The following is a 14,777-nucleotide window of genomic DNA, read 5'->3' as shown; positions in this document are numbered from 1 at the left end:
GGTGATGGTGGTAATGATGGTGACGGTGGTAATGGTGGTGATGGTGGTGGTAACTGTGGTGGTAATGATGGTGATGGTGGTAATGATGGTGGGGGTGATGATGGTGATGGTGGTAATGATGGTGGTGATGGTGGTAATGATGGTGACGAAGGCCATAGCTACAAGTTACAATGTACCCACTACACTATGGAAACTCTTCTAAAGGTCCAACACCCAGCACTTCATATAAACTTCATAGCAACCTTGCAAGATAGGGACTATCATTAGCCTCCTTTTACAAATGAGGAAACCAAGGCACAGATCTGTAACTGGGCTCAGATCACACAGCTAGTCTGTGGCAAAAATCAGCACTGGCTTCCAAAGTCGCCTGACTTTATAGTTGGTGCCTTTAATCACTACACTCTGCTCAAGGGTGACTACTGGCCTTGTGCATGCAGTTAGTGTGTGCCAACTGTGTCCAGCTCTGCCCAGGCACTGTGTCACACCAGGGAACGAGATGGGCAAGGTTGCCACCTTCACAGGGCTTACACCCAATACCAACAAGAAACAAACAAGAAAACACTGGGTAGTGATATTTGCTCTACACAGATTTAAAGCAAAGAGGGGGACAGGGTGACAACTTCAGAGTGGGTGCCCAGGAAAGTCCTCTCTGAGGAGGTGACATCATTTAAGCTGAGATCTGAATGGCAGAGAGACACTAGGATAGGGGGAAAGGGCATCTCAGGCAGAAAAAGCAGCCGTGCAACGGCCCTGTGGCCAGAACCAGCTGGTGTGTTTAAGGAATGAAAAAGACGGAGGAGAGAGTGCCTGCAAAGGCAACACCACATCTGTCATGTTTTCATCTGCACATTCTGCTTGGTACCTGAGTCCTCCAAGGGAGTCAGAGCCTCCTGAATGACTAACAAGCAGAGTAATAAAGCTAACCAGTAGGACATGGGCAGCGTCCCCTGGCCTGTCCAAGGGCTCAGCCCACGGACGTGAGGGCACAAACCCTCCAGACCTCCTTCTTTCCCACCAGGCATCCCAGCACAAGGTGGACAGCTCGGTCTGTCTGGGAGATTCACACTCTCAGGGTGCAGGGACCCCTGCTGAGCCCACTCCCAGGCCGCTGCTCACACAGGCGCCTCCACCAACCAGGGCTGCTCAGGCCAGCGGGGGCAGGCAGCATGACACCAGGGTCCCAAATGGCCAGGAGGGGCCAGGGAGCCGTGCCCAGCTCATATTTCCCTCGCCACGGACACCAGGGACTTGTCATACAGAAACTGCCTCCTGACATGAGTCAAGAGACCTTGCACTCAGGTCTCTCCTGTGCTCACCTTCTTGCCCTCCACCCACACACTTGAAGGGCATGCTGAAGTGGCTACAGGCCTGGGATCCCCAGCACCAATACAGAGGACCTGTGTGCAACAGCTAGGGGCTGATTTCAAACAGACGTTTGTTCCCTTCTCCCCAGGCACCCAGAGGTGGCACCCCTGGTGCTCAAGGTCATGGCTGCTCGGCTCCATGTAGCCTTCAGGGACCCAGCTGCCTACAGCTCTGCTCCACCACTAGGGGCAGGCCCTCTTCCTGGGGACCCCAACATGGAGACCCAACCATCAAACCCGTGTTCCTAGTGACCAGATAGCAAAAGGGAGGATGGACAGAGTGCCCTTGTCAGCTTTGGCCACATGACCCTCCCCATGATGACCCATTGGCCAGAATCTATCACATGACTTCACTTAGCTGCAAAGGATGTTGGGGAAAAGGTCTTGACCCAGCTAAAATGTGGGGATCCATCACTGAAGAAGAGGGGAGAATGCATCTTGGAGGGGGGACAAGCGGTGGTCTCTGCCACCTTACCCGTGAGCACAGCCCACCAATTCTCCAGGTGTCAGTCCTAATGTCCGCAGAGCCCACTGCTACAGAAAGAGCAGGGGCCTGAATACACACCAGCTCGCGGATCTAATTCTGATCCCAATTGGGAGTCTCTGCTTTGTGACAGGAGCTAATACCTAATAGCTGTTAGGATTTACTATTGTTAACAGATGCAAAGCACTATAAAAGAAAATGTGCAGAAATTAGAGACAGCCACTTTGGAGAACTGTTTGGCAGTTTCTTACAAAGCTAAACAAATACCTTCCCTATGACCCACTAATTCCACTCGTAGGTATTTACGCAAAAGAAAAAAAAATGTATGTCAAAAGAAAAAAAAAGAAATTTGTAAAGCGATGTTTATAGCAGCTCTATTCATAGTAGCTGAAACTGGAAGCAACGTAAATGTCCATACACAGGAGGGCAGGTAAACAAATCAGTGTATGTAAATAAGAAGAACTACTGATACACTTGACAACATGTGTGAATCTCTTGGAACTAAAGTTGAACAAAAGATGCCAGACACAAAGAACACATACTGCAGGATACAATGTCTACAAAATTCTAGAACTAATCCATGGTTATAAAAATCAGAAAAGCAGCTGCACTGCTCAGGCAAGGTGGGGATTGACTCCCAGCAGCCTGAGGGAAGTTCCTGGTGCGGTAGAAATGGTCTGCGTTTCTTTGTGATTACACAGGTCTATACATTTGTCAAAAATGTAGCAAACTGTACACTTAAAATCAGTGCATTTCTATATGAATGTAATTTACATGCGTGACGTCATTATGTATGGAAATTACCCCTAAATTTTTTTAGCTTTATAATATTATTGATTGATTATTTTTATTGAAGTATAGTTGATTTACAATATTGTGTTAGTTTCAGGTATACAGCAAAGTGATTTAGTTTTATATATATACATATATATATATATATACTGATATATATATTATGTATATATGTATATGCATGTATGTATTTTTTTCAGTTTTCCCTTATAGATTATTACAAAATATTGAGCATAGTTTTCTATGCTATACAGTATAGGTCCTTGTTGGTTATCTGTTATATATACAATAGTGTGTTTATGTTAATCCCAAACTCCTAATTTATCTCTCCCCCTTTCCTCTTTGGTAACCATAAAATTACACAAAATGTTGGTGTCACGTGTGGAGAATGCATGTTCTTCTAGTCACATGGAACAGTCCCAGCCACTGGCCAAGTATCAGCAGACAAAGGAGGGTCTCACGAAATTCTACAAAAGCAGGAATCAGTGACAACAGTGCAATAACATTAAAAATAAATAACTACAGGAAGCCAATTACATCCACGCAGCAGGAAATTTAAATTAGAAACTACAGAAACTACAGAAATGAGACTTATAAACGGACACAAGTGACCACCATGCCTCACACGCTGTGAGATGCTGCCAAGCGGTGTTCAGGGGAGGGAAGCCAGCTTGACTCACTAGAAGACAATCGAGATTGAGAATAAACTAAGATTTACAGCCGAAGACACCGGAGAAGAATGACAACCTCAAGAAAGGTAAAGGGAGGAGTTTGATAATGCCAAACAGAAACGAGTGAAATAAAAAACAACCAATAGTAAAACTAACCAGTAATACCAAAAGCTGGATCTTTGAGAAAATGTTTCATAGTAAAATAGACCAATTTGTGATGTCTGGTCAACAACAAAAATAAGTCCAAAAAGGTAAAAATGGGGGACAAAAATGAAATAAAGAGATAAAGGTTACAAAAGAACACTAGGCACAGAATTTCACCAATAAATGGAAAAATATAGTTGAGATGGAAAATTTTCTAGGAAAATACAAATGACTAATAGGGACTCAAAAAGAAGTAAAATAGCATAGAAGAAATGCAAAAACTATGGTGAACTTTGCACAATAAGAATGTTTTCACTTACTATATTTGTACTATTTTTAAAAGTCAATGAGAATATGAAAAAAAAGAAAAAAAAGGTAAGCAAACAAACCCAACAGCCCTGACCAGGAAATGACCAGGGCCCAGGGCACCTCACAGCCTCTGCCCAGGTGCACGAGGAGCTCGTTCTAAATTTAAACGACTAAAACATCAGGAAATACGAGGTGCTCCTTCCTTTAGTTTTTGTTTGGTTTGTTTATGCCCATGAACCTGGAAGAGGCTGCATTCCTGCCCCTGGTGCCCTTTTGTCCACTTGCCAGGCGACCGTCCACAGCGAGGGTCTATGCAGCGCAGGTGGGACGTGCCGGGAAGCAAGGAGGGCTCGGAAGGATGAGCTCGCTGGGCACCGGTTATTCAGGGTTTCGGAGGAAAGAAGGATTTGTAATAAAGACATGCATAGCAGTGCTATTTATAACCCAGAAAACTGGAAGCAACCCAAATCACCCCCCACTGGGACTGGCCTGGCAGATACGCGGAGGAGGGGATGGAGATGCCGGGCCACGTGACGTGTGGGGAGGGAGAGCTCCGTGGAGACAAGAGCCTCGTGCGTGGGGGGAGCCAAATATAATGCAGTTTGCACACAGCCACCGTAATTATGGGGCACTGCAGGCATGCGCTCCCTCAGAGGTGTCGGGCCCCGGCCAGGCGGCCAACAGCCAGAGTAACTCAAGTGCTAGTGTGGCCGCGGCCCTCCGTATGCGGGCACGCGGTCACCTCTTTGCGAATGAGGACACTGGACTCCGAGCTGTAGGGCCGACAGCGGTAAGGGTGGGGGGCAGCCCAGCCCTCCCAAGGCGTTGGGCCAGCCGGTCCTGCAGCGCCACCCGGAAAGGGTCCAAATGATGGAGACAGAACTTTAGGATCACAGGCCTTAGCCCCAGGGAAGCAACGCCTGCCTCTGAGCGTGCTGCTTCCTCGCACACCCCGGAAACGCGGCTCTCGGGTAGCGGAGGGGAGGTAACACTTTAAAGTCTCCCCAGAGGGCCACGTTCCCTCATCCTGCCAGGACTCCCCCCAGCCCTCTTTGAGGTGCCCCCCACCCCCGTGTGCAGGGTCTCCTGCTCTGGCAGTCATCACATGGGGGTCTCCCAGGTTTCTGGGCTCCCTCCACTGAGGGGTCCTGAGGACAGCGGGGGGAAGAGAGGGCGGATGGACTCTGCCAGGAGGCCGGCAGAGTGTAGTGGCCTCACTCCTGCCCAGGCCCCAGCCCAGGGTGCCTTGGCCTCCGCCAGCTGCTGCCTGCATCTGGCCTTCCTGGTGGATCAGAAGAAGCTTCACACCATGGACACAGCCCTCCTGCCCCTTTCCCCGGTCCCTGACCCTCCTGCACGGCATCCCCCCAAGGCTGGCAGGCCACTAGGGTTTGAGGGCTCTCATATAGGAGAGGAGGAGGCTCCTTCTCCTTCAGGAAGGTGACTACAGAAACCCTCTCCATACAGCTGGGGGGCAGGACCTCAGCTGGGGTCTCAGCAGACTGGCCGGTGGGCCTGGACCCTCGTAGCAGTCAGTGTGCACAGGCTCCAAAGCAGCCCCGACTGCGGTCGGTCCCCAGCCAGGCCGCCCCTCACACCACCGCAGCTCCCTTGCTCCTACGTGGCTGAGTCTCTGTCAAAGTGGCTGGTGCCCAGGGCTTTCTGCCCGGGGTTCTGCACGGGGGGCCATGTTGATTCTGGTCCTACCCTAGGACCCAGGGTCTCCTGAACCCTCCTCACCTTCCCTTTTCTCTAAACTCCCGAGAAAAGCTGCTAGGGGCCACACCGTGGAAACTGCACATCTCCCCTGCTTCATGGTGTTAATGTTAACAATATGAATCACAGCTACCATTATTGGCAGGGGGCTAGAAGGTACCCACTTGGAATCAGGACTTGGTGGCCATTGCAAGGGAGAAGTGAGTAGGGGCGGGGGTGGGGGCAGGGCTGCATGACCACTCCTGCTGAGGGGGCAGGGTTGGGGGAAGACACGAGAGAGGAGCAGCTTTGGGGTAAAGGCATTAAGTTCCACTCAGGGCCTCCTGGCACCGCCACCTGCAGCATCAGGTGAAGATGGACTTGCAGGCCAGAGCAAAGATGGAAACTGAAGGTACAGACCAGGGAATCATCAGAAGGAGGAGGGTGGGAGCCATAGTGAATGTCACCAGGAAGAGAGTAAAAGGCCAATTATGGGTCTCCGGGGGAAGCCTGCATTCAGCAGATGGCCTGAGGAAGGGTTGATCGGAGCAAGCTGAGGATGAGAGAACTAGGAGAGGAAAGAGTCCTGGAAGCCAGAGTTGAAAAGTGTCCGGGCAGAGAACACTGGTGGTGGGTCCAGTGGCTGGGGCGCAATGTCTCAAGGAGGGTGTGGGGGCAGGGGCTGGAAACAAGCGCCACCTTCTCCATCAAGAAGCATACTTGTGATCTCCATGTCTAGACATTATGGATGAGCTGGCACCAGACTAACCTTTCCACCAGAGATAACCATAAAACTGGATGAAATGTATGAGACAACTGTTTTCAGGCCATAGGTGACAGACAGGCCAGACTTGAATCCCTGAGAGAAGGACAACTTACAATCACTCAGCTCTGTGGCACAGAGCACTGGAGCACAGAGGTCACATGGACCTGCTGAGGTAAAGACCAGATCGGGCAGAGAAGCCGTGGGAGTATGTGGGACAGGATGCCGGAGAAGAGGGAGCTGTGTGCGGGTCCCCAGAACTCCATGTGGGGACCTGCAAGTCCTTGGCCAAGAGCCAGGCTGTGCATATAGGCTGGGCAGGATTGGGTCATGCTAAATTAGAGGGCCTTGGGAAACACCTTGGATTTTCCAGGATCTGCAACAACAAAGCACAAAACCAAGGTCATCAGCCAGTGATTGAACTGCCTACGAAGCAGGAGTCAAAATTCTTCAGAGGAAATTAATAGAATCTTGAGTTTTACAACACATTAGTCATAATGTCCAATAGTCAATTTAAAAATAATCACGATGTATACAAAGGAACAGGAAATATGATCCCCAGGAAAGAAAAAAGCAATCTACAAAAACTGAAAAACTGAACACAAAATGACCCAGATGTTGAACTTAGAGACTTTAAGGCAGCTATTATAATAACTGTGTTCAAAGAATTAAAGAAAGATATGGTCTTAATCAGTGAATGGATTGGAAATTTCAGTCCCCAAATGGAAAATGTATATAAAGACAGATCAATGGAAATGATCTAATCTGAAGATTAGAGAATCAAAAGGCTGAAGGAAAATGAATAGTGCCTCAGAGACTTGTGGAACAATATAAAATGATCTCACACACGTGTAATTGGAGTCTCAAAGGAAAGAGTGTGAAATTGAGGCAGAATGAATGAAAACACAATGGTCAAAAACTTCCCAAATTTGATGAAAAACATCAATTTAACATATCCAATAATCTCAACAAACCAATAATCTCAAACATCAATTTACATATCCAGTAATCTCAATAAACCCCAATCAGAACCACACTCATACAGACAAAGTTCTGAAAACCAAAGCAGCCAGAGAAAAAAAGACACGTTGCTTGCATGGGAACGATTATAAGAATTAAAACAGACTTCTCACCAGAAACAATGGAAGCCGGACAACAGTAAAATGACATCATCAAAGTGCTGTAAGAAAAAAGCTATCAACCCCCCAAAATTCTTATCCAGTAAAAATGTCCTTAAAAAAAAAGGTTGAGGGCTTCCCTGGTGGCGCAGTGGTTGAGAATCCGCCTGCCGATGCAGGAGACACGGGTTCGTGCCCTGGTCCGGGAAGATCCCACATGCCGCGGAGTAACTAAGCCCGTGAGCCATGGCCGCTGGGCCTGCGCGTCCGGAGCCTGTGCTCCGCAACGGGAGAGGCCACAACAGTGAGAGGCCCGCATACCACAAAAAAAAAAAAAAAAAAAAAAAGGTTGAAATAAATTCACATAAACAAAACTAAGAGAGTCCATTGACAGAAGACACACACTAACAGTTAAGGTAAATGACACCAGGTGGAAACTCGTATCTACAGGAAGGAATGAAGAGCACAGGTGGAGAAACCTGGCAGACACGATCTCACCCACACAACAGAAGTGAGCATCACCAGAGTAGGACAAATCGACTTTGCAGCATTACCTCTGCATTATTTATGAGGAACACAGGGGAAGTAAAACAAACGAGACATTCTACAAAGCAGCAGACCTGAGCTCTTCAAAAATTTCAAGGCCCAAAGGGAAGGAAAGACTGGAGACCTGCTCTAGGCAGAAAGAAACTGAACACACACAACAGCTAAATGCAACTCGGGGTCCTGGGCTGAATGCTGAGCCTATAAAGGACATTATTAAGGCCACAGGCAACATTTGCATGGGATTAGCTGGTGATATTGGAGCAAGAATAATTTCCTGATTTCAACAGTTGTACTGGGTTGACGTAGGAGAGGACTCTTGTTTTGCACAGGGACATGGACGGATAATGAAGAATCATGCCTATGGCTTATTATCACATGAGTCAGAAAAAATACATAGAGAAACAGATTTATAAGGCAATTGACGCGAAGTGTTAACAATTGGGGAATTTGGTTGAAGAGCATATAGGTGCTCTTTGTACTATTTTGCAACTTTTCTGTAAATTCGAGATTATTTTTAAAAAACATTTAAATAAGAAGCATCTTCTTTGGGGCAAAGAGGAGGAAGAGAGGGCGACAGAATGGGTCAAAGTTCAAGAAAGATAATTATTTTAAATTATTTTTATCGAGGTATCACATATATACAGAAAAGTGCACAAATCACAAGTATGTACACACAAAAAACTTCCACCTTCACCCAGCACCCAGGTTAGGAAACAGAACAATAGCTGCATGCTTCCTATCCTCTCCCAGTTATGAGCCCCCCCTCCCACTGTGGCAGCCGCTATGGCGACCTTTGCCAACACAGATGAGTATGGACTGTTAGTGAGGTTTCAACAATTGGAGCTGTGAAACATCTTCTCATTGGTGTCCAGGTTTTCCCCCTCAATACCATGTGATGTCCAAACATGTTTCTGTGTCTAGGACTAGCAACATTTTCATGGCCACACTATCTCCAACCATGCAACTATACCACTATTCCTGCATCCATTATGCTGCTGTGAACACCCTTGCTCATGTCTCGGTGAAAGTGTGTGTTGGCAAATACCTAGGAGTGAATTTCTGGGTCACTGGGGATGAGTATGCTCACCTTTAATGGACACTGCCAATGTCTCCCACAGTGGTGGTACCAAGTTACAGCCCCACCAACACAATATATGAATTTTGGCTGCTCCACAGTCTAGCTGGTGAGAACTGGTGTTGTAAGATTTGGGTGCGTGTGTGTGTCATTGTGATCTTAACTTTCATTTCCCTGATAACTTGAGGGTGAGCACCTTCTCATAAGTTTTTGGGCCATTTGGATATCCCTTTTGAAGTGCAGTTGAAGTGCAGTTCATGTTTTCGCCAATTTTTCTATTGGTTGCTTGTCTTTTTCTTACTGATTTGTAGAAATTCTTTTTTTTTTTTTTTTTTTTTTTGCGGTACGCGGGCCTCTCACTGTTGTGGCCTCTCCCGTTGCGGAGCACAGGCTCCGGACGCGCAGGCTCAGCGGCCGTGGCTCACGGGCCCAGCCGCTCCGCGGCACGTGGGATCTTCCCGGACCGGGGCACGAACCTGTGTCCCCTGCATCGGCTGGCGGGCTCTCAACCACCGCGCCACCAGGGAAGCCCTAGAAATTCTTGAATATTCGGGATCAGAATCCTTTGTCAGATATATGCATTGGAAATATCTTTTGCCACTCTGTGGCTTGCCTTTTCACCTTCTCGCACATTATTAATAGTATCTTTTGATAAATATAAGTTCTTAATTTCAATGTGATTAAATGTATCAATTTTTTCCTCCATGGCATTATGCTTTTTATATCCTACTTAAGAAGTTATTGCCTACCCCCAAGGTCATAAAGATATTCTCCTATGTCTTTTTCCTACAACTTTATCGTTTCTCCCTCTGGATTAGTTCTACAATCCTTATGAATTAAGAGTGTGTATGTGCATATACACGTGTGTCTGTGTGTGTGTGTGTAATATAAGGTAAACATCAAGATTTTTTTCCATACGTGTATTCAATTCACCCAGCAGTAATTTTGAAAAAGACTCTTCTTCCCCCAATTTATAAGCAAGTGTTAACGTTGTCATACATGTGTGGGCCTGTTTCTGGACTCAGTTCAGTTCCAATGGTCTATTTGTCTATCCTTGACTAAGGCCACCCTGGGTAATTACTGTAGCTTTGCAGTGAGTGATGATGCTGCTGGTAAAAGTCCTCCAGCTTTGTTGCTGTTGCTCCTCTGTTCCTCCCCCTTTAACTAATCTTTCCTGTCCTTGGTCCTTCCCAATTTCAGGTAGATTTTAGAAACAGCTTCTCAATTTCACATACACACCTGCTGATATTTTGGGGGAGTAATATGCATTAAATACATAGCTCAGATTGCAGAGAATTGAAATTATTTCAATATTGTCTTCCAATCCACAAACATGGTATACATCCTTCCATTTATTTAAAGTTCATAGTTTCCTGTGTAAAGGTATTGCATGTCTTTTGTTACCCTATTACTAGGTATTTGGTGTTTTTAAATCCTATCAGAAATGATAATTCTTAAAATATTTTAATTGTTGCTAGTCCACATAAATAGAAATTTTAAAGTATTGATATTATAGCCAGCAACCTTGCTAATTTCACATATTAATTCTAATAAGTTGCCTGAAATTAGTTTGGATATTTTATTTACACAATAATGTCATCTGTAAGTAATGACTATTTTATTTCTTCCTGTCCAAACTTTAGGTCTTTTTCTACTTGCCTTTTGCACTGGCTAAGTCTTCAATACAATGCTGAACAGTAGGGTGATTATGGATATCGTGTCTCATTCCCAGTCTCAGGGGGGAAGTTTTCAATATTTCTTCACTAAGACTGTTTTTGTAGATACTCTTTAACGGAATACAAAAGTTCCCCTCCACTCCTAGGACATAATCCGAATAATTTAAATCTTTTAAAACGTGTTGAAGCTTATGGCTCAACCATATGATCAATTTTTGTAATGTTCCATAGACATTGGAAAGTTGTCTGCATTCTGTCATTATTAGGTATGGTTTCTATATATGTCAAATATGTCAAGTTTGTTTATCATGTTATTCAGATTTTGTCCTTACTGAGATTTTTGTCTGCTTGTTCTCTCATATATTAAGGGAGGTAGGTTAGGTCTTGCACTGTAATTGCCAATTTTTAAATTTCTTTTAGTATCGTCAATTTTTACTATATATGTATGTATATATATGTATATATATATACACACATATATATGTGTATATATATATAGAGTGTGTGTGTGTGTGTGTGTGTGTGTGGTACATGGACCTCTCACTGTTGTGGACTCTCCCGTTGTGGGGCACAGGCTCCGGATGCGCAGGCTAAGCAGCCATGGCTCACGGGCCCAGCCGCTCTGCGGCATGTGGGATCTTCCCGGACCGGGGCACGAACCCATGTCCCCTGCATCGGCAGGCGGATTCTCAACCACTGCGCCACCAGGGAAGCCCTACTTTATATATTTTGATATATTTTATATGTTATTAGGTTTATACAAAATTTTTAATTTTTGTGTATTTCTGTCAAATATACCTTTTAATTATTGTCTCTCTTTATCTCCAGTTACCTTTATTTTCTTAGTGTTTATTTTATTTAATGATAGTATAGCTACATTAGCTTTCTTTTGGTTACTGCCTGCATGGTATGCAGTAAAGGTTAACACATTAGACTTGGTTTGCCCAAAGCCTGCACATTCCAAGAAAGGACTGATCCTTGACTAGCTGCTGGGAAATAACTTCTGCACTCTTGGAATATCCTGCCTAAAAATCATGTTTTGATATTCCTGAGGCCTTGGCCCATGCTCTATCAGTTTGACCAGGGTTAGGAACTTAAATGTGTCCGCTCCAAATTCATGTGTTGAAACTCTAATCCCCAGTACTTCAGAATGTGACTATATTTGGAGAGAGGGCCTTTAAAGAGATAAGTAAGTTAAAATGAGGTCATTTGGGTGGGCCCTAATCCAATTTTGCTAATGGATTTTGTAACATTTTAATGTTATAAGGAGATTGGGACACACCAAGAGACACTATGGATGCACAGAGAAAAGGCCATGTGAGGACAAAAGGAGAAGGCGGTCGTCTGCAAGCCATGGAAAGAGGCCTCAGAGAAAAAAATGCTGACATTTCGATATTCCAGTCTCCAGAACTGTGAGAAAATAAATTTCTCTTGTTTCAGCTACCCAGTCCATGGTATTTTGTTATGGCAGCCCTAGCTGACCTATACAATCAGATAACTTATGTGACTTGTGGTGAATGCCTGTTTCTGTGTGCCTGAGACACTGGGCAATGCTATAACAGCTTTATCTCTGGGGGATGCAGACTGAGTAGCTAAGGTTAGTCATATAGACAGTGCAGCCAATTCCAAACAAAAACCCTTGACACCAAGGCTCAGGTGAGCTCCTCAGTTGGTTATGCCTTGTATGTGTCATCACACATTGCTATCCGGAGAATTAGGTGTGTCCCATGCAGTTTCACTGGTAGGGGACCCCTGGAAGCTGGTGCCTGGTTTCCCCTGGACTTCACTCATGCACCTTTCCCCTTTGCTGATGTTAATCTGTCTCCTTCTGCCTTAAAAAACCACAAGTGTGAATATAACAGCTCTTCTGAGTCCTGTGAGTCCTTCTAGTGAACCAACAAGCCTGAGAGTAGTCTTGGGGACCTGTAACACACATGGTCTGTATTTTCCCATCCCTTTATTGACAGCCTCTCTGCATCTTTATATTTAAGATGTGCCTCTTGTAACAACATAGTTTAATTTGTTTTGATCCAGTCTGTCTTAGTATTTATCTTGGAGTAATTAGTCCCTTTACCTTTAATGTACTTCCTGATATATCTGAGTTTAAACCTACTATGTGAATCCTTGTTTTCTATTTATCCCACCTGTTTTATATTCTTTCAATCCTCTCCTTTCTTGCCTCTTTTTTTTTTTTTTGGATTAAGTATTTTTTTAATTATTCCAGTCCCCCATCTGTTAGCCATGATGATGTCAGTGGTTGAATGTCAGGAGCAGACAATGTCAGTGATTGGGGATCTCAGGCAGAATGGCACAAGATTTCATCACACTACACAGAATGGCAGAAATTTAAGACTTATGAATTGTCTAAAATTTTTCTATTTAATATTTTTGGATCACAGTTGACCATGGGTAACTGAAACCTTGGAAAGTGAAACCATGGATAAGAGTGAACTGCTATATCAGAAATTCATTCATTTTTATTTCGTTATATGGATATACTACATTTTGTTTATCCAATCATCAGTGGATGAACATTTCTGTTCTTTCCACCTTTTGGCTATTGTGAGTAATGCTGCAGTGAACAATGGTGCACAAGTATCTGTTTGAATCCCTGTTTTCAATACATTTGGGCATATATCTAGGAGTGGAATTGCTTGGTCATTTGGTCATCCTATGTTTAAGTTTCTAAGGAACCACCAAATTGTTTTCTACAGAACCTGCATCATTGTACATTCCCACCAGGAATATGCAAGTGTTCTAATTTCTCCATATGCTCACCAACACTTGTTATTTGCCTTTCTAAAAAAAATTATAACCATCCTAGTATGGGTGAAGTGTACCTCATTGTAGTTTTTGCACTTCCCTATTGAGTATTGACATGGAGGATCTTTTCATCTGCTTAATGATTATTTGTATATTTATTTTGAAGAAATGTCTATTGAAGTCCTTTGCCCATATTTTAGTTGATCTGTCTTTTTGTTGTTGAGTTGTAGGAGTTCTTTCTACATTCTGGATATTAAAACCTTATTTTCTTCTACTCTGTATGTTATATTTTCACTTTCTTGATAATGTCTTTTGATGCACAAAAATCTTTAATTTTAATAAAGTCCACTTTATCTAATTTTCTTTGGTGGTGGTGCTTTTGGTGTAATATTTAAGAAGCCAATATAAAATCCAAAGTTCTGAAGATGTATGTTTATTCTTCTAAGAGTGTTATGCTTTTAGCTCTTATATTTGGGTTGTTAATCCATTTTGAGTTAATTTTTGTGTATGGTGTGAGGTAGGGGTCCAACTTCATCATATGAAACAGGCAAATTCATACAGACAGATTAGTGGGTGATTAGGCCTGGGGATGGGGGGGTGGGATTAGTAGTGACTGCTAATGGGTATGAGGTTTCTCTCTGGGGTGATGAAAATAGTCTACATTTAGGTAGTGGTGACTGTTGCATGAATACAACATTAACATATGAATACATTAACAACCACTGAATTGTACACTTTAAAAGGGTGAATTTTATGCTATGTGAATTATACCTCAATAAAGCTGTTATTAAAACAAACAAACAAAAAGAACAGCTGGTGGCCTGTAGGAGGGGGACAGGCCTAGCAGCCCCGCCTCCTGCTTCTAGGAGAGCAAACATGCTGCCCTCCCGTGGCCTCCAGTGGCTGCCAGCCAGACTCTTGCACTGCCAGGGCTGTGTTCTAAATCAAACACGTGGCCCAGGCCCAGGATTCTTTCTCCTCTGCAATGTCACATTTTAGGGAGCCCTTCCTGCACTTGGAGGGGCAGGGGTGTCAGCATCCTCCCAGGGGCCCTGGAGAGGCAACCTTAGTGGCCTTCCTAGGCAGAGGCTGTTGACAACCGGGTTCAGAAAGGAGAAGGTGGCAGACGCAGGGTGAGGACTGTGCCTGACAGACCGTGTATGGGTCCCTGAGCCACACCCGGCCCCCCTGTATGACCCAGGCTCTAGGCTGGGAGCAGAGTGCGGGAGCCAGTCTGGTTGGTGCCACTGCTGTGTGGCCCCCAGTGGGTCTCTGCCCGGGAAGCTCGGGTTCCCCACCAGGCCCCAGGGACTCTGAGCCCTCTCTGACTTCGTGCCTCCCAGCAGAGCAAGGACCCAGAGGAAGCAGAATGTGGCT

This window comes from Kogia breviceps, chromosome 9 (genome assembly GCF_026419965.1).
Source record: "Kogia breviceps isolate mKogBre1 chromosome 9, mKogBre1 haplotype 1, whole genome shotgun sequence".
In the NCBI taxonomy this organism is placed as follows: domain Eukaryota; kingdom Metazoa; phylum Chordata; class Mammalia; order Artiodactyla; family Physeteridae; genus Kogia; species Kogia breviceps.
The sequence above is the reverse complement of the archived record's forward strand: the minus strand, read 5'-3'. Positions refer to the sequence as shown.